Genomic DNA, 26,154 nt, shown 5'->3' with positions numbered 1-26,154 from the left:
AACCCTGCCGCTATTGTGTGTTTGTAGGGTAAGGAGGACAGATGATTAATAGAAGTAAAGGATTTATGAAATAATTACCAGCATTGTGATGTGGAAGGAGACGGGAGAACTCAGAAAATCCAGCCGAAACAAATGAACTTGGGTCAAATCTGGAAAAGAATTGAATCGGAGATGACGAATTTACAACCGAACCATCGTGGAATTTAACTCGCTTTTCAACGTGTAGTTTAACTATTTTCTAGACTTCCAATTTGTGTATATGTGTGATTATGAGAAAGCTTACGGAATGACTATGTTCGACTGTCAATACATAACAAAAAGAATGTAAAAGGTAGGGCGAAAAACAGATTTTTTTTTATAGGATTCAGCATCCCAACAATGGTTTCATGGGAAGTGGTAGATCTGTGACATTTCCGGTTTGAACATTGATATGTGTCATCACTATCATAAGTATTTTGCCAATATTGGCAGATCACTTTCACCAACTGAGAAGTTTCCATGGTCTTCCTCCAACCTCTTCGTCTTCATGTACGATTTTTTAGTTTTGATATTATCCATTAATTGTAGTCTTCTTTACCCCTCCCTTTCTTTACAGCCACAGTGCCTTCTAGCATATTCTTCAAGATACAGTTACCTCTTAGCCAATATCTAAACTAGTTTCTCTTCCTATTCCTAATAATATTTAAAATTGTTCTTCTCTTCTCCATTATTTCTAACACCCTCTGATTCATTTTCCGTTCGATCCAGATAATTCTCTCCATTCTCCTTCACACCCACATTTCGTAAGCTTCCAGTCTCATTTTTCATCATAGATAGATGGAACAGTAAGAGATAGCGATAAATTTTTATGTGTGGAGTTATTTATTTATTTATTTATTAGGGATTTAATGAGGATATGAGCGGTAATTATATGGATTCAATACCTGATGAATAGATTCCATGCCATCTCCTTTATATCCCTGTACTGAAACCAGAAGTACTTGATTCCCAGTTCTGGTTTCAATTTTGGATCCATAGAATTTGAAAGTTTCGCTCCTTTTGAAATTATAACAATAAAACAAGATTTTTTTGTACAGAATGTTACATTAGATATTCTACATCTGTATCATACGATGACACACCATTCCATTCCATTATATTTCTATAAATTATTAACTTTTTTCCTGTTGCAGCTTTCTCCGAAGTATACTATTAGCTCTTAGGAAAAATGCTTCTCAGGTTTCTTCTCGTCAAAGTCAGAAGATCATATCTATGATGAGTGAATTTTCGAACATGACAGTGACAGCTTTCGAACTGTTTTATGATTAAAATGAATTCTTACTTTACCATGGGTAACTCTCTGGCGACTTACAATGGCTGACCCTTGTATTATCACCTCTTTCTGCAGCTATTATCAGTAACTATGTACACGAAGAGTTGTACCCACCAGCTCACATCACTGACTGCGGGTTCTCTGGATAATTCAATCCTTTGACGAATACAAAGCCACAAATCCCGCACTTCAAATATGTATCAATCATAACTTAATTATAATTGAAAATGTATGAAACTAATTTTAAGTTGTTAATTTTTTCTTTCAGTTCTTCCTGCTATGCGACAATTACAAAATCTGATAAATAACATTTTGCTTGATGTCAATTCTTGATGAGATGCTTGGTACCAACTCTGCTTTGAACGACTTTACTGCTGTTTCGGTTGTGTTTAGCATATGGATGTGTGAGATGGTGGGAATATGCTTTCAACTGTGGCGACTTCACAACTAGATCAGAACTACCTAATTCCTTCTAATGCTAATGCAAAACAGAGAGTATTTATTTGGTTCTATAAGATCGTCATTATCCCATACGTCTTAAATAAGCTTTTTCAAAAGATCTTTTATATTCAATTTATTATCAAACTTTCTCATATGCAAACTTTTAACAATAACAGAGTGCGACAGATGTTAGGAAGGAAATTGTCCAGAATATGTATGTTTAAAGGTGATATTCGACACTCCTTTACTGCGATAGATAAAAATCACTGGAAAATCTCAATCAGGATATGCAGTAGTGGGATTCGATTCCACTTCCGATCACGAAGGGCGAGTGATAAATCTTTTGTGTACGCTACCTCGGAAGCAGTAGTATAACACGACAGGTTTTGTAACGAATACCTGTGCACAAAATGTCTTGTATATAATTTTTATATTTCAATTGTTTTGTTACGCTTACCATTCTAGTTTTGATTGATGAGAATGAAAAAAGGATTGTAATCGTAAAAGTATACGAAAGTCAGATTCTCAATATGCCTACATACCAAGAGAGCTACTGAAATTTTGGATGTTACTTCATGTATTAGTCCATATGTGCAGAGGCCTAACGACCACATTGTTCAACAGGCCTAAACCGAATTTAGGATTTCTTTAACGGCGCTCCACAGCACGGTTTTAATTTTTGCCTTACTACAGTTCCTAACGAAGGAAGGTTATTTACTGATATTCGAAAATTGCAATTCTCATGAAAACAATTGCACTGAGGGGGTAGGAGGGCCGACTTTTAGTCTAGAAAAACCAGAGAGGCAAAATTTAGGATTCTGTATCATACACAAGATTTTCGGTATCTGGCTACATATAAGTTAGATGCTTAGTCAGGACAAATGTGTACAGCCGCAAATGGGCGGAAATCATGAGTGTTCTCCGTCAGCATGTGCAGGATAAGAAAATCAAGGTTATGTGCTTAAATTGATAAACATTATCTGGTTGCATACAGCAACTATACTGACTATACTAACATACTGTTTATATATATAACTGCCGTAATATGTAATGATGTAGATTTTCCTTCTGGCTTTAAATAAGGCAAGCGTAGAAAAGGATTGAATACATGCAGCATCTAGAAAAGCTGTACAAAACATACGTACAAAGATAAGGAGTATGTATGCAACATATATGCTGACCTGACTCAGGCACGTAGCCAGGATTTGGTAATAGGGGGGGTCCGTGACGAAATATTGTGATCATCACACTAGGGGCTCGAACATTCTAAACGTTTTTACTGGCAACACATAATGGTTCGTTTAATCAGGATTTCGTAATCTGGGGGGGTGACATGAAATACTGTAGTTACACACTAGGGGCTTGATCAATCTAAACTATTTTACTGGGAGCATACTTATATTGATTTGTTAGGAGAATAAAATGAGGATATGTTAGTAAGTATTTTAATAACAAACTATGAAGAAATCTCGAGTAAAAGAATATTTTTAAAAAAGTACTGAAAAACATACAGTCTTCCTAGGTCATTAGAACTATGTTCTTCTTGTCTCCTTTCTTCTTTTTCTTATTTTTGTTTAATGCCCTCAAGGATAGCAACAAGAGCTCTTTCGGTAGTAAAGACATCCTATAAAATGGATTAGAGTTGCCCCGAAATTGAAAATTTCTTCAATGAGTTTAACTGGAATGTATGTTACCATGCTCATATTATTGGTGATTGGGAGCATTTCTTAAATTCTACCTGAGAGTTTATCTGATAGAACTGGTTTATCAATTGTTATTTGTAATCCATAGGATTAGCATGGAGCTAGATAGAATTCGGAATGCTCTGTTACAATAATATCCATTTTTAACTTGATCTCCCTCCCCGTTTCCTTCACACAAAGCTTCTCATAAGAAAGAGTAACCAAACGCTTGCTGTAGCTTTATATTTTTAACGCTGAGTTTTTTCTTGTTTTTTCTTGTTTCATCCTTTCTTATTTTTTTTTTCATATCTGGCTTCAAAGGAGTGTCCTGACCCCCCGGACCCACCCCTTGGCTACATACCTGCCTGACTCCACCACAATATAGAAAATCTGCACTACGACACAAATTGCAGCTTTGCCGTGTCAAAGCAGCGCCAAGAGAGCAGCCCATAGCTTGTATCTACGGATTTTTCTTCTAAATGCGCCAGGTTTTTGTCTCCCTGTGTAGCGATTTTGTTCAAAATTCATAAATCAGTGTGCAACTAATGTTCAATTAGAATTATTTATCTCTGAAAGAATATTCCACATAGATTATTTTTCTAACGGGTAGGGATGCGCACTAGTCGAGACATGTCTCGAATATCGACTCGAATTCGAATCGAGATTCAAGACGAGACACACTTTGTAAAATTCGAGACGAGTCGAATTTTCTAGTCGAGACACGAGTCGAATCGAGACCGCTCCTAAAAATCTTGACTCGATTCGAATGTCTCGAAAATCTTTCTATAATCTTTAATATTATTTTGAAGAAAGTATTCGCTCAGAAACAGCCTTGAAACCAATCCCAGCATTTATTACTTTAGAAAAATACAGAATGCATAAACTTAACTTAATTTCGAGATCAAGATTTAATTTCCAGCTCAATTCAGTTAATTAGTGAAGAGTTGTCCGTGTGTAGAATGGGGAAGGCGCGCGACCTATCAAAGTTTGACCTAGGGCAGGTTGTAATGGCCCAGAGACCCGGCACGAGAATTTCGGAAACTGCAGAACTTATCAGGTGTTCGACGAGTGCTGTGGTGAGTGTCTTCAACAAGTGGCGAATCCAAGGGGAACCGAGGTCCAAACATCGAGGGGTTGGGCACCCCCCACCTCATTACAGATGTCGGATGTCGTAGGTTACGTAGACTGATAAAACAGGACAGGCAGCGAACTATGTTGGAACTGATATCAGACTTTAATGCTGGGCAAAGTACGTGTGTGTGTGAACATACAGTGCATCGAACACTCCTAACGATCAGCTTTCGCAGCCAACGACCCATCCATGTGCGAATGTTAACACCACGACATCGGCAACTATGACTGAAATGAACACGTGACCATCGCCACTGGCCTTGGCGTAGTGGCAGAGCGTTGCATTGACTGATGAATCCCGATACCTTCTTCATCATGACGATGGAAGGATGCGAATCCACCGTGTTCCAAAGGAACAGCTCCTTGACATCTGTAAGGCGGGACAGAGACAAGCTAGCGGCGGCTTAATTATGCTCTGTGGAACATTCACGTGAGCATCCATGTGTCTAGTGGAGCTCGAGCAAGGCACCATGACGGCCGAGGCGTATCGCACACTGATTGCAGACTACGTACAGCCCTTCATGACCACCATGTTTCCCAACGGTAGTGGCATTTTTCGACAAGATAATGCACCATGTGACAAGGCAAGAAATGTGATGGAGTGGTTCGAGGAACACAGGGGCGAGTTCCAAGTGATGTGTTGTTCCCCTAACTCGCCGAATTTGAACTCAATCGAACACATCTGGGATGTGTTTGAACGTGCTATCAGAGCGCATCGCCCCCCAACCCCCTGGAATTTACGGGAATTAGGTAACCTGTCTGCCCATGTGGTGCCAACTCTCTCCAGCGACCTACGAAATAATCATTACATCCATGCCAAGACGCTTCGCCGTTATCCGTCCCAAAGGTGAACATACTGACAATTATGTAGGTAGTAATAATGTTCTGGCTGGTGTGTGTGTATATTTTGTCTCGACTCGAATTTCGAGACGTCTCGTCTAGAATTCGAGTCAAGTTGAGTTAGAAACATATTTTCTAGTCGAGACACGAGTCGAGACAACATTTTCTCGAGACGAGTCGAGACAGGCTTAAATCTCGACTTGACTCGACTCGTGCGCATCCCTACTAATGGGTGAGACATTTTCGCACAATTTGTTAGAATATAGTTCTAATAATTTTGATAGTGTTTAGTATATTAGGTTATTGATGCTGCATATATGTACTGCTACACATTTCACAGATAAATCAAGTACGGTAATTCTTACATGGGTGGGGAGATCTGGTCCATTGTAATTTTAGTTCCAAGCAATTGTAATTTTAGTTCGTCCATGAATGTCATTCGTGATCCTCAAATATGTTATTATTCTTCGCTCTTCGAAAAAAAATGTTTCTCGTAGTTTCCTTTACGGTTAGTTTGAATTGGTCAACCAGTCATAATTGAATGAGAAATTTGGTGCACGAGAATACAATCTTTCTCTAAAGAAGGAATGCAAGTTTCGCAACGTGGATAGTAAGAATACTAACTGTGCAAAATAATTTATTCGCTGAGGTTCAAATAGGGTTCGAATGCATATATACCTATGATTCTTTCATATGTACTGTCAACGTAATTCAAATTTAATTTTGACGACAAACTGAAGGGTACGAATTCATATCCATGTAATAAGTAGATGCATCATTCAGCGGCGTAGCGTAAGGGAACGCCGGTATGCCCGGCATCCCCTGTTAATAAGAAAAAGTACGTATTTCGTTATATATAAATTGTTTGCTTGTAATTATCACAATTATTTCCACTGCAATCTTCTGGCGTGCTCTCTCGACTTACTTTGACAAGAGGAACCTACGCATGCGCGTCGCTCAGATGCACATTTTCTGTCTTTCCTCCTGTTGTATGCTATTTTCCTCGGGCTTCCAGGCCTACTGAAAGCATCGGGGTTTTCGTCTGCTTTTTGTTGAATGCGCATGCGCAATACTTCCCTTCTCACTCTTCCTCATCCCTTGCAACCCTACATTTGCTTTAGATATACGCTGGCATATTCAAGTATTTCCAACTGTATATATTTTGAACTAAGCTATAGTTTCTGAACAGAACGTACGAGCCCTAATATAAAGGATATAGAACAAAACGGAAATGGTTAGTTCAACGCATTTTTGAAGCATGCCGGTTATGTAAATAATAGTATTAAAATAGTTATGCCTTAATCGTAATTAAATGCATCGTAATTGTAATCTTCATCGTAAAGGAGCTCACAGACACAGGCATAAATTTAAAGCATTCTGTAGAATTACGGTCACCGATCTGGTAGGACAAGAGAGCCACCACTCCCCGTCACTCGCAAAGATTGTGCCAGGGCCCTTCAGTCACTGGCACAAATCTCGGGGACATAAGGGGAACATGTTCCCTATAATCTTGTCCACCCCCCCCCCAATAATCCGATTTGAGATTGTGATGATGATGATTTCTATCCGACTGTCACAAAGGAAACTGATGCCCTTTGACTTGTTTCAGTTTTAAAAAAGAATCGTATTCTTTAATATTTCATTGTCATTAATTATTAATAGCCTATTTTCAACTATTTGTTTAATTCCGGTAACAATTCCTATAATGCTATTGTGGTAATCATAATTTTGCTCAGATAAGAGTATTGTTGCGCTAAATATAGGCCTGATTGATTTTCTTTCATAGTTTTGGGGAAGTCATTATTTGTATTGTTATAAAACAAATGTCCTAAAATTTTAATGTGGATCATTGTGGATGCGTAAGTAGAAACATGACAATTATTATTATGCATATATTCAAATTTCAGAAAGTGCTCACGGCACTGAGTTGTAATAATGATATGTACCACTATTTCATCTACATCATTTGGTATATAATATACGAGTACAACAGGTTTACCTCAGAAATCTGATTCATCTACTGTAATATGAGTCTCTTCTCCCCTCCCCCCACAATAAGCCTTAAAATGTGCCCTCCCGCCGATGTTATAGACAACTCTGCTCCCCTAATCCTCCACAGCATTTTTTTTTCAACTTCATAAATATTTTGAACATCGTTAAAAAAAGGAAAGGATTATGGAAACAGTCTTACCCATCCCACGAACGTTGAAGACAGATTTGCGCCCTTGACTTCAGTATCTGGATACAGGAACAGACCCCCAGAGTTGGTTTAAGTGCTTTGTATTTACATCTTCAAATGATATATACACTCAGGCCCATATTCACGAACGGGCGTCTGAGTTCCGGACCCAAGATGACAAATATCTAGGGGCGATATATATATATATATATATATATATATATATATATATATATATATATATATATATATATATATATTGGAAAGAAAGAGATTGACGTGTGGTATGTGGAGAAAAAAGCCGCCCACGAGAAAGAAATGAAGGGAACGATACTGGAAAATGTTCATACAAAAGTGGAGCCTAGTTTTCTCGTCACAACGGTAGTGGCAAGAAGGAGCTGAGACAATTGGTTTTTAAATTCTAACGTAATCCACGCATTCGCTTCTTTATGCCCCACTAGACCCCCAATTAGGGGGGCTTCCTCCTAAATTTTGTATAACCCTATATTTCCATTCGGAATAGCTATGTATTGCTGCTTGCAGTAGTACTATATCGCAGAAATGACTAACTTTGGCATCCCCCTTTCGGAATATCACGCTACGCTACTGGCATCATTTAGGAGAAAGTTGTCTAGCCAACGTAACATCAAATAATCGTTTATCGTTACCGTTGAATACAACTTAGATTCTGTTAAAACTATATGAGTTCCCTCGTGGCTAAGCGGTTAGCGTACGCTCCTTTAGCGTTGGAGACCCCGTTTCGAGTCCCGTCTCGAGCTCGTATGGTACGGACACTACGTTAAACTTTAGGTCCGCGCCTCATATAGCCTCGCTGCTAAACTGACGCTAAACTCAAAATCAAGTCAAATTCGTTAAAACTGTGATTTTTTTGCATTTTGAACCATTAAGTTTGCATGCAACACTATAATTTAGAAACTGGCCAACTTACACAATACATGGTAAATTGGTAATTATATTATTTTTTTTTATATCTTTATAAATGCGTGAAATTAAGACCAAATCTAAAGATGATTAAATCCCAGTGTTTTACTATACAGGAAATGGTTTTAGTTATTTATGATTACAAAAATTAGTACTTAGAAACTGAAAAGAAGTGTACGGTGTTTCCACATCTTACAAGAGAACATTGATTTCCACAGGATGTGAAAAGGTGAGATAAGCTTTATCTTTGTTACGAGATAACAGAAGTAGCGTCGTTTTCTAGTACATCCTTTCTTTTTTTTTCTTCTCTTTTATCTTACTGCGTCTCTCTCTCTTATCGCTTATGAGACGAAGCCGAAATGTTTTACTGATAGAATGTTTTCCTTCATATTATTTTAAAATAAAACAGGTAATACTTCTAATCTGGCCTTCCTAGAATTTGCTTTTCTTCTTAACATCACCGATGGTGCGTCCATATGGTTAATTCCAGGGGTGGAAGGGTAGAGAACTTCATTTTATAGAGCTGGTCTATATAATCTCTATATTTGCCAGGGGAGGGTTACAAGATTGTCCAACGACATAAGGGTTTTCCTTTTTTTATTAGCATACAATTTATTAAAAAAGCATTTGTTACTCAAACTTGGGGCGGATTGCTGAAGGTCAGATTATAATGGGTGAAAATTAGCAGAAGAGCTAGATTAGGTCACTTTTGAGCTTTGTACAAACTGACATTTTGTAACTTTTCCTATTCTTGTGACAACCCGAAATTTATATACAGAGTGACCCAAAAGAAGGTATACAAACCTGCATCGATCAAGTATGGCATTTTAATTTTTAAGCTAATGAATTTATTTGCTTTGGTTTGTTCCGAGCCTAAGGTATAAGTGAAAATAAATTAAGAACAGATAAGGAAGAAACTAAGTCAATACCTGTGTGGATAACAATACGTAAATGATATAAAATGCCATGAGCCGATCAGTACGCGACTGTATACCTACTTTTGGACCACCCTGTATATATAACCTGGTTTTTTAGTCTCATAGCATAACCTAAAAACAAAATTTTACATGGAGGTAAGAGAAAATAAAGTCGATTTATGAAATATCGTGAAATTGGGAATGTTATTTGTTCGTTTGTCTGGACTTTATTTATTTATTTTCAGCAGCGAAACTACTCGAGTATATGATACCTCTCTCGTCCTGAAGGCGAGAACACTGATTACTTATTCAAAAAATAGAGATATCTGGCAACCCTTTGCTATTACGTAAGGTAGGCCTATGTGTTAGTTTTCACGATAATGAGATTTGATTAAGTCCGCAATGAAAATAGTGTGGCAAACAACACCGTGGAAAACTACACGCCACCATATACAGGGTGTTTCAAAACAACACGAACAACAATGTTTGGGAGATGATTCCTGATAACAAGATAAGAGAAAAAGTATAGACCAACATGGGAGCACAAATGGTTCCTTTTGGAGTTATAGGCTGCCGAAAACATGAAAAAATGAACTTTAAAGGTCCATTGCTTAAATACAAATGTATTTGAGACTGAAAACCTAACCATTGAGGATAAATTACCCCTTCTCGAATTTCTCCATAGAAAAGACTGATACTACACTATGAACTTTTTATTGAAAAATTAATTTATGAAATATAAACAAAATCGTTACTTTTTTTTTTTTTTTTTTTAGAAAATCGCATATGACTTTTCACCTTTCTGTAAGTTACTATTAATTTTAGGGGTACAAAGAAAATTTAAAAAGGAAAAAAGAAACCTTGAGAATCAGATGAAAATATTAAGTTTAAAATTTATTTGAGACTAGTTGGATATACCCATGCTTCTCACGGGGTCTGTATTTGGAAGTCAACGCCTATGGGAGTATCACCATTGATCTCAGCCACCGATTTGATACTAATAGCGGTCGTTTTGGGCTATTTTTTACATGTCTCAGTATCCCCCCCCCCCGCTGATTCCCGGCCCGCATACAATTGTAACTGAATTTGCATGTTATCGCTAATGGAAGTGTCACTATTGATTTCAGCGACCGCGAAAACTATGGACTTGACACTAATATCGATCACTTTGGATTACTTTTATATGTCTCGGTATCTCACCACCCCACCCCCCGTTCACCCCCGGCCCGAAGCCGAATAGCTTGAATTTGGAAGTTAATGCAATCGGAGTTTCACCATTGATTTCAGCGAAAACTATGAATTCAACACTAATATCGGTCATTTTCTACTACTTTTACATATCCCGGTAAACGCCCCTCTGAGACGAATTTTGACAAAATTCGAATTTTGACAAAAACGATTAACTCTGGTCTGGAGCCTGAAGCAAGGTATTCGTGACTAAAATTTGGTAACTCTAGGTCAATTTGTCTGGTTCCCAAACCGGTTCCTGTAAACGCCTCTCCTGAGACCCCCTGGTTCGAAATTGAGAAAAGGACTTCGTCTTGATCTGGGGCCTGGGCCAAGGTAATTCTGACCAAAATTTGGTAACTCTCGGTCCACTCGTCTGGTCCCCAGGCCGCACGCAGACAGACAGACAGACAAACACACAAACTTTATTTTATTTACAGGGGTAGACAAAAAAAAATAATCTAAAAACACTTCATACAGAACCCAGAACACGTAAGTTTGGCCCTCCACTGTACAACGCGTGTTGCGGTTGCCGATCGTTTTTTGTTTTCAATGTGTCATGTGAATCTTCCTCTTCCGTCAGCAGTAACCCGTTCACCTGTGAGTGTCGTGGTGTGAAAGTGGTGCAATAAAATGAGCGACCTGACAGACTTCCAAAGAGGCATGATCGTTGATGCCCATCTGGTTGGAGCTTCAGTGGTAACAGTGGCGAACATTGTGGGGGTATCGAAAGGTATTGTGTCCAATGTCACTAAGGCATACACAATTCATAGGCAAACGACATCTGCAAACCACAACAGTAGTCGAAAGACAATTCTCTCAGATAGGGACCGGAGGGCATTAAAACGGATTGTAGCAGCTAAAAATAAGACCACTCCAATGAAAATTACGTCTGAACTCAATTACGGCCTACAGAACCCGGTTTCATCGAAAACAGTGCTACGGGAACTTCATAAAATGTAAATTCATGGCAGGGCCGCTATCGCCAAACCCTTGGTCACAGCAGTAAATGCGAAGAGGCGTATCCAGTGGTGGAAGGACTACAAGGCGTGGACTCATGAGCAGTGGAAACACGTAATGTGGTCCGATGAATCGACCTTCACCTTGTTTCCAACAACCGGTCGCGTTTACGTATGGAGAACACCGTCGCAGGCCTATGATACAGACTATCTGCTCCCAACTGCAAAGCATGGGGGTGGTTCTGTTACAGTATGGGCAGTGATATTGTGGTTTTCCGCAGGTCCCATCATAGCTCTGCATGGCATGATGAATGCTAAGGCGTATGAGGCTTTGGGGGACCAGGTTCTACCCATGGCCCAAATATTGTTCCCTGATGGTGATTGCATCTACCAAGATGATTTGGAACCCTGTCACACTGCAAAAACGGTGAAATCATGGTTTGAGGAGCATGGCCAGGAGCTATCACACCTTCCCTGGGTCCCACAATCACCAGATCTGAACATCATTGAGCCATTGTGGTCTGAGTTAGAAAGGAGTGTTCTGTCTCATTACCCTCCACCAGCATCCCTTAAGGAACTGGAGCATGTTTTGGAGGGACAATTTTACAAAATTCCACATACCATGATTCAGAAGCTGTATACGTCCATTCCACGTCGGATCCAAGCTATTTTGGACGCAAAAGGAGCCCCCACACCATACTAGGTATGATTTTCACACTTTTGCAAACGTTTTAGATTTTTTTTTTTTTTTTTGTCTAACCCCTGTATATTAGATACGTTATTCGGTATGGCCTCTATGAGTGAACATCGTGATGAACGGATGAACGTACAAACAGACGGACTGGCGTCGAAAAATCACGACATGAAAATCGGTTGAAACTTCGAATTCGATTTTCTTTTCACGATCTCCTTCGCTCGAAAGTAATAGATGAGGATGGAAGTGGTCAACACTTACTTGAGGCCTGGTGGGTAATGTTGGACTATCTGAATGATAGTTCACTATGCTATAACATGATTCTCGCTGCAAGTGGTTGTTCTCAATATATTTGATACAATTTTGTAAACTTGTATTGTAAGAAATGTTATAACAACGAATAACTGTTAGGCAGTAATTGCTCCTTAGCTTGAGATACACAATTTCAATCAATTGTATAGTAATGTATTAGTGAAATAGTGAAACTTATATTATATGATTGTAAAGTTTTCTCTGCATAATCCCCAGTCTCCTTATTAAATCCAAGAAGATATAATGTTCGAAAACACTTTGTGTTTTGCTTACTGGCCTAACTTTGCATCTATGAAAAATGCAGAATTTTCACTTCCTCGTAGTGCATCTTGGGTACTGTATTCATTGTAATGGAGGCTAATGAGACTCTGGCTAGTGGTAACACCAGGATAAACATGTTATAATGAGAGGTCAATGCGGATGATGTTCCTTGTTTTCGTTTATGATAGCAAGGTACTGAGACGGTAGTTTGAATCGATAAGGTATGGATTCAGTTTGTAGAATGAACAGAAGAGAAACTTGGTGAATAGTAGTGGTTTTAGAAGTAACTTATCCCGAATACACGAAAGAAATGGTATGTGAACGATAATGATTGATGATAGAGGATAACTATATGCGATAATAAACCCAGTATAATGAGAGGTAGGGCGATGGTTGTGTTGGTGAATGGGCGAAACCAGTATGACAAGTAATTTCAATGAAAGTGTAATTATTACCTAGCAAATCGAGGACTGGAATGGTACAACGTGTTACTACTGTATGTGAAATAATTGCGATAATGGTTGTGATACTGCTACTGATCAACTGAGTAGGCCTTCTTCTGACTCTGAACCGTTATTGCCTTTTTCGTCTTCATTTAAATTATTCACATCTATTTCATCATATTAATCCTACTCAAACTTGACAAAACTGTCGTACTGCTCAGCAAATTGTTTCAGCTCTATTATAAGAACACTTCTACCAATTTTGGTTAGGTGACAAATAGTGCGTGAGACTTTTGTTGGAAATTCGTCAATATCTGCAAATTCAAAGTGCTCTGAACTCCCTTTAGTAATGATTTGTTGTAGCAAAGTTTGCACCAAATTCCAAGCTGTACAGTAATCATCTTCTTTACTCTGTATTTTGAAAGGGGGATGTGGCCAGAAAAACATCGAGCATGACAAAATACATGAGAATATTTTCGAATTTGGTCCATTGATTCATCATATATCTGGCTGCAAACTTTGATTTGCAATCGAAGCTTCCACTCGATATTCCAAATTTCCACTTACGGGCAATATATACGATGGAGATACTTCCACCACACTGAATATCTTAGCCCTTGTTGATCATCAGCTTCTATATTTTTTTGGCGCTTTATTACAAGGAACACAGTGCTGACTAAACTAAACTAAACTCCATAGCACAACAGCCCCGAAGCCGGCCAGAGGACTTACTTCAAACTCAGGAATGTGTAATCAGCGCAACGACAACCAAAGTCCTTAATGTCGGCTTTCTAGGTCGTAGTCCGCTGCCTCTTAATTCAGGTAATTTCACAATTGTCCTCACGATGCTGGGTCAACACCGAAATTTTTGATTGTCCCCACTAGGAATCGAACCGGGACCATGCGCTAACCATTCAGCTAAACACAATATTAATAAGCGAAAATATTTTTAATTTCCAACGTTACTTGTATCTTCATAATTGAAAGCGGGAAGAAAAAATGGTACCAAATTGGTAGTAATGTAAAATTTCACAATAATTCTTTCTCACATATAAGAAATGAATAACAATATAAATATTCAGTAAGGAGTAATAAACGGGTTCAGCGGGGGCCCCAGTGCTTTCCAAAGCTTGTACTGTTGCTATTCTTTACTTAGCACCACTAAGTTATACAAGTTTCGTATTTTAGGTCAAAATTTCAGTAGTCCACGAGAATTGCTTTCTTTCAGAATGTCAATCAAACGTGTGTACCGCAAGGAAATTTTATATTAATGCTTCTTGCAAACATGAGTAAGGGCGAACGTAGTACAATTCTACAGTTTTGAAATAAATTTCACGCATTTTATGCTTGAATGCGATGGAATAGTATCTAAATGCATGTAAACGTTTTTAATCTCAACCAAAAATTTATCATTTTTTCCTGGGGGTCCCAGAGCTCCGGGGCCCTCGGCGATTGCTGACCTACCAACCTGGTCAGACCGTCCCTTCACCTAGTCCACCGTTGCACTAGATTCCCGATACCCTCTTCCCCCCCCCCCAAAAAAAAGTTTTTGGTTTCTCAACAAGCTATGAATGCTCCGCTTCCTTTACCTAGTGATGGGAGCTGAATTGACGGTCTTCGAAGGCATGTTTAATGAACCAAACAGATGGTAATCCGACGGGCAAGATCGGGACTGTATGCAGAATGCTCCAACAGATCGAAACACTGAACTTGAAGAGTTTGAGCAATGTGGGCAACGGTATATGGACACGCATTGTCATGCAACACAAGCATGCCTTCCGCCAATCGACCACTGCCTTTATTACTAATTGCAGGCTTCAACTTGCTTACCAGCATATCATTGTATCTTTTACTGTTTTTTTGTTATCCCCTTTTCCAGGTAATATTCAAGGAATGGCCCTGGTGAGCCCCAAGACGCTGTGAGCATCACTTTTCCTGCAAGAGATCGACTCTTGAATTTCTTGTTGAGGGAAGATCCGAAGTGTTTCCATCTCATGCTCTGATGTTTGCTCTCTGGTTCAAAGTGATGAATTCACGTTTTATCTCCAGTAATGATTCACCTGAGAAAAGCATCATTTTTTTTTTTTTTTTTTTTTTTAGTGTAACGGTCCAGGGGGTATTGACAGATTCTCACACGGTTCGCTCGTGCTCTTCGTCGAGTTTTTTCGGAACCCATCTCGTACAAACTTTGTGAAACTTGAGCCTGTTATGCATGATATTCAGCGGCGTATTTACGATTTTGTTTCGGGGGGGGGGGGGGCAATGCAAAACACGTAAATAAGTACTTATATTTTTCCTTAGAAATGGCAAGAAGGATTATTGTTGTGTGTGGAATTTCAGGGGGGCTTGAAGCCGATGGTCACTCCCCTAAATACGCCACTGATGATGTCATGCAGATCCATGATTAATCTGCATATAAGTTGCAACTTCATCAACAGTCACTCATCTGTTATTCAGAATCAGGGCACGGACTCGTACAATAAAGTCATCATTTGTTGTAGTTGGACGCCCTGCTCTTTCCTCATCCTTCACGGTTGTTCGACCACTTTTGAACTGTTCAATCCACTAGTAAACACTTCGCTGTAACAATACATTGTTCTTATATTGTGTTGAAAGTGTTCTATGAATTTCCGCTCCTGGTATACCTTCAAAACACAAAAGAACAGATGACAGAACGCTGTTCTTCTTTGGTGCACACAGAGAGTGACGCGGTCATCTTTACTTCGTAACAGCGAGAAGTGGACTGACGTGATAATACTTCAACCTACCACAGGTGAATCCAATGCAACGGTGAGACCTAGTGTCTGGTGAGCACACAATGCTGTGCTGAGCCAACCTGAAAAGAAATAGAAAAATATTGGAGTTACTTGTTGATTTATTCTCGTATATAGCTTTCTTTAGCTTCTAAAGCATATTACTACCTAAAGTTTATACATAAATTGTAAATGATAATTTTGTTCTATGATATGTAACTATTAAATATATTATGTTAAGAATAAACTTTTTTTTTAATTAAAACTTTTTGTTGTTAACAGTACTCTAATAGCTATACAAACAGTTCGTTGGCACTAGAAAACGTATTCCGTCCACCGAACTGTCCTTTCTCTTCCCTACCGAATGACCGGTTTATTTGATTTCTGAATTTCTTTTCTATGTTTTTCTCTTCAGAAAACAATAATCAAATGTTTTTGTGCTATTATGAGAAAAGAAAAATGTAACGTACTTTACAGTATCAATAAAATTGAAATATTAAAATAAATCTCAAAAAGTCCGTGAAAAAAAATTAGTTTATGTTTTCATAAAAGCCAGTTTCCTTCAGGGCCCTTACATCTCTACTCATCATATTATTTTTTGGTTTGATTTCAGTTTAGCGTCCTTTTCAGCAGCGAGGCTATATGAGACATGGACATGCAGTTTAACGTAGGTTCCGAACCACATGAGCTCCCACCGGGAATCGAACCCGGATCTCCCACACCAAATCGCTAACCGTTCAGCCACGAGGAAGCTCTTCATCGTATTATTGTTGATGGTTCAAATATTATACGCTATATATATCAGCAATATATGTTTTTATTCTGGCTACTTTTCTGTCAATTGCCATGTGAAAATTAAGTTTAGTGAAAGTCATACTTGAAAGTTGATCATGCTTTTAATTACAAACTGTACAAATCAAAGCCTTTCATAATTTGTGGAATTTTTCACTCATTCTGAACGTTTTGGAATGACAAAATTATACATTTGTGTCATATAAACCTTTTTTTTTTCATTAAAAAGGTGGGGCGTACATCGTAAAACAACTCTTTATGCAACAGTGACTTCTTACTCAGTAGGCAATACAAAATTGTGAAACCATACGTAACGTCTTCTACAATGCCTCTGGACTTGAAAAGCAAAACAAAATAAACAAAAAAAAAAAAAAAAAAAAAAACGGACGAAAAAGCTCAAGTAGTTGAGTTATAACGCAATGTACCATGAAACACCCGTATGGTACAAATTGTACCATAAGATCCTAAAAACGTTAAATAGGCTATACCAAGATGAAAAATAGCCTGCGTGAATACTTTTAACGATAATGGAATAAAACTTTAAGCCCTAAAAACAGAAAATAGGCCTAGACCAAAATTGTTTAACTAAACAGTTTCTTTTTTAATAGAATAAAGCCTCTTAATATTTACAAGTTCTGCTCTTTTAACAATGAACGAATCATTCTCTAACAAAATTGCTGGACAACAAAAGATAAACACTTTAAGGTCAATCCAAATGAAATCGACCAATGATGGTTGCTGACAAAATTTAGTTTTTGATTATTTTTTTTTACCTAAGTTTGTACCATATTCTGGGAGCTGAAAACGGATATTCATTTACTTTTTAGTCGCGCAGGTTTTGTCGTAGCAGCCATTTTGTATAGGCGCCTGAGCGTATTTTGGACTTTTCAGAGGATTCTGTTAAACGCTGTAACTTTTTAGGTTTTAAAGATAATGAGTTCAAAACCATATGAAAGATAATGGAATGGACAACATTCTGTGTTCTGTGGACATTGAGACGTACTTTAGAGCGTCGGGGGGAAACCCTCGAATCTCAGTAATCTAATTTTATGCACGTGTTACTGCACAACTATAGTCTATTTTGTGCAAATTTGGGATTTTTCATTTGCGTCCTTTCTGAGATATTTGATGGTAAAAATACAAGATTTTCGAAAATTCGTAATGTTTAAAAATTTTCAAAAAATCAAGTGTATGGTTCTCAAATCTGAAACTTGTTTGGGACACTGTCTATTATCTAGTCTCTATGTAGGCAAAAAATTGAAGGTAAGTCTCATTTATTTCGTTTCAAAATGTACATTCCAAAATGGTCATTTCTAGGTTTCCAACCTCAATGTTCAGAGCTTTTTCTTTCAATGTTCTGAAGTACGCCGCAATAAGCACAGAGCACAGAATGTTGTTCATTCCATTAACTTTTATACAATTTTGGTTTGAACTCATTATCTTCAAAACCTAAAAAAGTTACAGTGTTTAACGGAATCATCTGAAAAGTGCAAAATACGCACACGCGCCTATACAAAATGGCCGCTACAAACAAACCTGTGCTGCTAAAAAGAAATAAATAAATACCCGTTTACAGCTCCTTGAATGTGGTACAATCTTAGGCAAAAATAAATAAATAAATAAATTTTGACATGAACCTTTGACCAGGAAATTGATCGATTTCATTTGGATTGCCCCTTCATTCACTTTCTAAACATCATCATGAGGAGGCCAGTGGAATTTTAATCTTGACTTAGTGAATCTGGAAAGATCAAACGACTGTCTCTTATTACTTCGACAAAACAAAACAAAAAAAGGGAGGTAATAAGAGACACGCATTTTCTGGCAAGCTCATTTATCAGAGAAAAACTAGAATAATTCCACTTTGAAGTATCACTAATGCTGGACAAATTTATGCAAAAATAAATAAATAAAATAAAAATATCTATAACTAAGTTGTAAAAAAAAATTTCTACACGAAAAAGACTGACTTTAGGTACCTAAAGTTTTTGGTAGACACTTTTTGAAAGGCAGAAAAGAAGGTAAAGAAGTTGCCTAAAAGAAACGAATTTTTTAGGCTTGTACATAGAAAGATATACAGTAAGCTGTGGATTTTTTTCGTTTTTTCTGATAATAAACCAAACTACCCAACCATTTTGTATCTTATTACCCCTGTCTCTTATTACCCCATCGTCCCCTATATCCTATTCTTTTTCATTGAAATGGTTAAAGAGAAGTGTTCAGTTTAGAACATAAAAGAATGGAAAGACAAACTCGATCAACATAACATTTGATGTAATTTAACAACGAAATGAGATAGAAAATGAAAGTTTGTGAAATTAAACTATTTCACGAATTGTCCGTGTTGTAAAAATCAAACACTTAAAGACGAACTTGCAGCTTATGTTAGATGATCTAAAACAAACTTAGTACTAGTTTTTTTTAAAAATAATTATGATTATTTTTACTCTGTTTTTCCTTTCATTATTAAACTTGTTTTTGATATATAAAAACAATTATTTTTGTGATTTCATATCGATATTAAATAGTGAAACACAATACGTAATATTTTCCTTCACTGACGAAAATGCTACGTAAATTGCTTTGCAAATTTAAATTTGTTTAGTAACGCTTTCAAAGTTTTAACTGGAAATCCAATCGGAGAATGTCCATTACGAAGACTTAGGCACAGATGGGAGGACAATATTAAGATGGCTCTCGCAGAAATAGGAATACAAAATAAAAACTGGATCCAATTGGCTAAGGACAGAAGTCAATGGTGAGCTTGTGTGAACACGGCATTGAACCTCCGGGTTCCATAGGCCATAGGGTTAGTTAATTAGTTTAGTACAATAAATTTCTGCATAAAGAAAGACAGAAAACAAGGAAAAAAAACTGTCATATACTATATATGTATATATAAAGGAAATCTCCAGATAAACTGAAGTTCAAGGATAAATCTGTGTTATCATCGCCGCTAATCTTGGAGTTTTTACGAACTTAGATGAATGACTCACATTCTATATACCATGAGTCATAATTCTGTTGATTATCTCACTTTGATGGCGATGTTACTCAAAAACCACCATGTCTCTATTTATACCTAAGCAAATATAATAATCCATTTCAAAATAAACGTTTAATTACGAAACCCTTTAACTTCCATAAAACAATAATAATTTCCATGACGTTAATTTAAATTGGAAGTCATCAAGTTAAGGAAAAAGAAAATAATTTAAAGACTTTGAAATGTGAGTGTGGTCAAGAATGGAGAAAATTAGGCAATTGGGGGCGAATAGTGTAGGTTGATTCGACAACAAATTAACTTCAAGCGCACAATTTGCCATCTGCATTCTGGGCCCTTTACCACTTCTGTTGTTTCAATATAAACAATACATTTCTATTAAGATTGGAATTATTCGTTGCATTGTTTTCATTATTCATGTATGTTATGTTTACGAGTACAATAAATATTTTGTTCATATTTCAATAATACTTTCGGACTCTTTCGTAATATGTCACTTCCGGATTGTTGCTAACTTGCATGTTCTATTTTCCCTTAATAAATCATTGCTCGAGACGTTGGTTCAATGGTTATACAAATTATTTGCATCCATGTTATTATTTTATTGATACACAAATATAAGTTGTGTTTTATGAATAATAGTATACTATTGACCACTAGTAAAAACGAGACAAAACTGACATTGTTGCTAAAATGGTGGGAAAGAAGAAAACTGAGTCGAAAACAGTACCATCTCGTTCAGAACAGTACATATAGTTAACCTATTTTTAGCATATAATTCTCTTCAGCATAACTTACCATAACCAGAAGTCGCAGGTCTTTTTAAATCACTGGTTTATTGGCCAAGAAATAGATCCACTACAAGTCCATCTCTCATCTAATTATTTGTCCATATAATGTTTCATCTGGCTGTCTCGTCTTGTTAAAAAGGAAACAACGTTATGCGTGCCTCATTTGTTTCATTTAGGAATTTGAAATGTTTGTAACATTTATCAAGTATGTACTTCGAGTGAAGTATCTTCTAAATCAGTAGTTCTCAACTCTTTTTTCACTGAGAGAACACACTTAACTGAACACCCACAACGCCACGACACACTTACTTGATTTATTATTATTATTATTATTATTATTATTATTATTATTATTATTATTATTATTATTATTATTAATAATAATAATAATAATAATAATAATAATAATAATAAGAAGAAGAAGAAGAAGAAGAAGAAGAAGAAGAAGAAAGAAGAATAGGAGGAGAAGAAGAAAAATAATTATAGTAGTGAAGACTATGAAGTAGTGATTCTATTATATATAATGATATATTTTTTCTACGTGGATTTTTAACGATAGAGGTTGTGTTAAATTAATTAAATTTACGAATAGTAATAGTGAGGATTGTTCCTGCCGATGGAGGTGTTGACTAGGATAATCTGTCTCAAAATTGATTTTAACTAGTTATTGAATGTTTCATGATCTTTAAATTTTAATTCCATAACGTATCTTATGGACACACTGGTTATAAACAACTGCTATAAATTATATCTTTAATTTAACGAACAACGCTTATGCCACGTTAAAGGAGATGAATAAAATATTGGTGGAGTGACTATGTCAGAGGGAACGGAAACACCTTGAGAAAATCCACGGACAGATGTTGTCCACTAGAAACTCACATATACCGAAACCATTCAAACCAGAGATAGAGATTCAAACCTCTGCGCTACTGTGCCTCCTACTATCCTCAAAGAAGAATAGATTGAGTTTAAATATTCCATTGGAATGGTGATTCCACATTGCCAGAGAGCTGTACTATTCTTTTAAGTTTTTAAGCCATTTCTTAATATTTCCGTTGTCCCGAACTATCTTTCTTCAACTCAGTGGTTCCCAACATTTTATCTGGCGCTCCTCTTCGTAAATGCTGCATACTTTACGCTCTCCTCCTTTCCATGACAAAGATAAATGTAATCATATACTCTAAAGCATTCTATGATAAGCTCTTTCTTACAATGTCCCATCCAGTTTCTTTCTTCTTCTTAATAATATTTAAAATTATTTCTCCCCACCATTTCTAACATCCTCCTCAGTCATTTTCCGCTCGACCCAGCTAATTTTCTCCATTCCTCTCTACGTCCACATTTCGAAAGCTTTCTGTCCATTTTCATCATTTTGAGTAATGCCAATGTTTTTATAATAGTTAAGATTAAAATTTTTGAATTGGTAACATTATAGGTCATCTTTTAATCAAGTGACTTTAAATCATGAAAAGATGACCTCATAATGTTACCAATTCAAAAATTTTAATCTAAACTATTATAAAAACATGGGCATTACTCAAAAATGATGAAAATGGACAGAAAGCTTTCGAAATGTGGACGTAGAGAGGAATGGAGAAAATTAGCTGGGTCGAGCGGAAAATAAATGAGGAGGGTGTTAGAAATGGTGGGGGAGAAAATAATTTTAAATATTATTAAGAAGAAGAACAGAAACTGGATGGGACATTGCCTAAGAAAGAGCTGTATCATGAGGAATGCTTTAGAGGATATGGTGGCAGGAAAGAGAGGGAGGAAGCGAAGGAGACTGCAATTAATGGACGATATCAAAACAGAGAAATCGTACATGAAGACGAGGAGGTTAGCGGAAGATTGTGAAGCATAGAAGCTTCTCAGCTGCAGCAAATGACCTGCCAATAATGGCAGAATACCTATGATGATGATGATGATCGTTACAAGTTATTACGTTTCGTGTAACACTTTTTCCGAAATCAGGCGAATCTTCAGCAAAAACACACTGTACATAACTTTATATGTAGTACATATGTATGAATTCATTAAAATGCCTATTTCTTTCGATATCGCACATGCAAATATATATATCCAAAGGTATAATAACAAAAACACGGACAGTAAAGCAGAAAGAAATAACCTATATAAAATGTAATGTAATGTATCTTTTAATTTCTATTTCCTCCTCTTTTAATTTGGAATTTCTTTGAGGTACGCGTATGCGTATATCATGTGTAAACTATATGTAACCTTCATCACCGATCATTGGCTTCCCCACTTGGCTTATTATAAGTAAACATTTCAAGCATCCTTCGTCACGACGATTCGAGTGATAGATACATCAAAGTATATTGATAAGTTAAATAGCAAATAAAGAGAGGAGTGACAGAAAAAAAAAAGATACCTCTTCATAGACTATTTACCTTTCGTTGATAGTCGGATTTGACGGTCGATGCTCCACACCTAATTATAATTGCAAGCGAATAATATATATATATATATCTTCATGCATGTGTGTGTGTAGAAAACTCACGGAATAAAATGATGATGAAGGCAGCATATAAATATACATATATTTCATGCAGCCTTTGTGGTGTAGAACAAAATTCTGCATGTTATCTATTGCACGAAATACGATCCGGATTAATGTAATGAACGATTTCGATCACCTTTGGTTGCTAATTACAAGCAATATGCGTGAAATAGGAAACACTCTTTAAAAAAATAACATTATGCTTGTCATTATTATAAGTATTCTGCAACCGGCTCCACTAAAATAATAAATATAAACTGTTAAATGAAAATTTAGAAAAAAGAAAATTAATGGAAAAGCTTAAAAATGGTAAGAAAATAAAGAAATTGTGCACTTTTTTTATCGTTATAAACTTACGAAAGAAAACAGAATATTTATTAATACTATTATACAGCTTGTATTGATAAACTGTTGTATACTAATTTCTTTAGCTTGTAGTGATAAAATGTCGATTTTTACCAATATGGCTTCCTTCAAGAGCCGCCATTGTGTGCACCACATATTACGTGGAACTGTGTTGATCTTCATAAGTTCTTAAACTAGCTTTTAATGCTTCTGCTGTCTCGAGCCATCTTAGTTTAACTTTTCAAAACTCAGTGTGCAATGCAATATAAGATTCAAATTCAGCAAAGCAAAGAACATACTGCTCCTTGTTCTGAGCTCCAACAATAAATAATGTCGAAATAAATAGAAGTGTAAATAATATTGTAGAGCTGGGTTTCTTAACCTGTAGGTCGCGAACCCTAGGGGGCTCGCGAAGATAAGCGGAAAATATAGATATAATTAGAATACCGGAAAATACCGGAAATATTTTTAAATATTATTTTGAATTTTGTACTAATAGGCACATTTTTATTTTTATATATACCGTTAAGAACAACAACAAAAAAAAAAAAAAAAAAAAAAAAAATAGGTCCACTAACCATTTTCAACAGGTGCAGACTTGTTTAAAAATAAATTCAAATGAAAGAGGTACGATATGAAACTAGTGAAAATTGTATATTGAAATGCCAGAAAAATACAAAACCTGCATATTGAAACACAATTAAAATTGAAAGCTAATTAGATACCTGAGCATGGTGTGATTTCACTAGTACGACAATCTCCCATTCAGTCTTAGTAACGCACATGATCAAGTCATTCAAAACTCCCAATAACGTTTTAACAACTGTCCAAGTTTTTTAAACCAAAATTAGAAATCACTTATTTTTTTTTTTAACCTATGACCCGAAATTAAGGGAATTATAACGTTTCAAAAATTTTTAAACGGCTTCCATTTTGAAACAGTATGACGGATCGGATTCGATATTTGTAACATTAAATGAATTAACCGAATTTGGTTTTAATCCATTTGCTTTTAGGGAAGTTACTGTATCCACTATATGTAAGAAATGGATTCTATGATCATAGAAATAGATGGATATCCTGAGAGCTCCGCAATAGGTATATTAAAAATCCCATACAAGCTTATTACAAAACAGAAATTATAAAGAGGTCCCTGACAAGAGGATGTGATAAAATTGGAGCCGTGATAGGAATTAGGTTGAGAACCACTAAGGTAGAGCAGCAATGAAAAGTTTAGTAAAATGGGTATCTAATTGGTTGTCTCTTACGACGTTGGTGCAAATTCTATGGAAATTACAATCAACGTAATATGCGGAGCAACCAGCACAAAATCAGAAATTGATCCCATTGCAATGTAATGGATACTTCGGTGATCAATTCTCTCAACTTGTAGGTAACTGATTAATATCAAGATGAAATATTAAAAACATTTCGATTGCTACCAACCATTATCTAAAACTCATTTCGAGCGGTTCAGCTACCTTCCAATGAAAAGGCGACGTATAAAGTCCAATGTATTTGATTCATTCTTGTTTCGCTTACGGACCTTCCAGCAGTGATGCTAGCTAGTTTGAGGGAGACTTTCCGCGGTGTAGGGAGATTTATCAAAGAATTTTTTAAAGAGGGAAAAGGGAGATTTTAAGAACATGAGATAAAATGTAGGAAAATTTACTTTTCAACAGGATGACGAAAGATGGTAGCATTCTTTCCTGAATCCCACACAAAGTGACAAACTTTTTATTCCCATAAGCCTTCTGCGGCCTGGCTGTCATTATACAAGATACCATTGAAGTAATAAAAGAAGATCAAACGCACAAATGTAAATTTTGGAGATACTAGCACAGCATAATAATCCATAGATACGCAATAATGCTATCGCTATCTTTAAGCAATGAAAATTAGGGAAATTTTATTTCAACAAGGTAGAAGTCTGCACGGGCTCGGGCTGAGCCCGCGGGCCGGACTCTGGCCTACAAAACATATATCACTTCGGGCCCGGGCCGGGTTCGGGCCGTAAATTTTCAAGTATACAACCATATTTCTTAGGCCTTTTCGGGCCTAACTGTAAATATACTGTACAACGGTATTTATTGGACCATTCTTTCTGGAGAACTTTTAAAGCACAACTGCAAAATTAAACCTCTAATTGCTTGCTAATAAAACTCCAACTGACCAAAGGAGTATATATATTTTAAGATTATATATTTGTGTTAAAGTTTCGGCTATGTAACATAGCCTTCATCAATTTTTGTAAATGAAAATACAATTTTGCGTTAATTATTAAGTTTTTGTAATTCGGGCTTTTTCCGGATTCATTTGATTATCACACGAGCTCGGGCCGGGCTCAGGCCTAAACACTAAAACATATTTCGGACACGGGTCGGGCCTCACATTATAAACTCACTTACCGGGCCGGGCCTGGGCTAAAAATTGCGGGCCCGTGCAGACCTCTACAACAAGGAGATTTTTGAGCATTCCTGAGGGAAATTTAAACTTGAGGACCTTAAGCCAAACGAGTATTCCCATTTGGCCTATTCCTATTTTGCCTACACTGACTCGACGAGACTCAGTGTCTGAGAGATTTTTTTTTTAACGAAGATTTATG

The sequence above is a fragment of the Thermobia domestica genome, chromosome 11 (genome assembly GCF_964235325.1).
Source record: "Thermobia domestica chromosome 11, izTheDome1.hap1.1, whole genome shotgun sequence".
Lineage (NCBI taxonomy): Eukaryota > Metazoa > Arthropoda > Insecta > Zygentoma > Lepismatidae > Thermobia > Thermobia domestica.
This window is presented reverse-complemented; position numbering follows the sequence as displayed.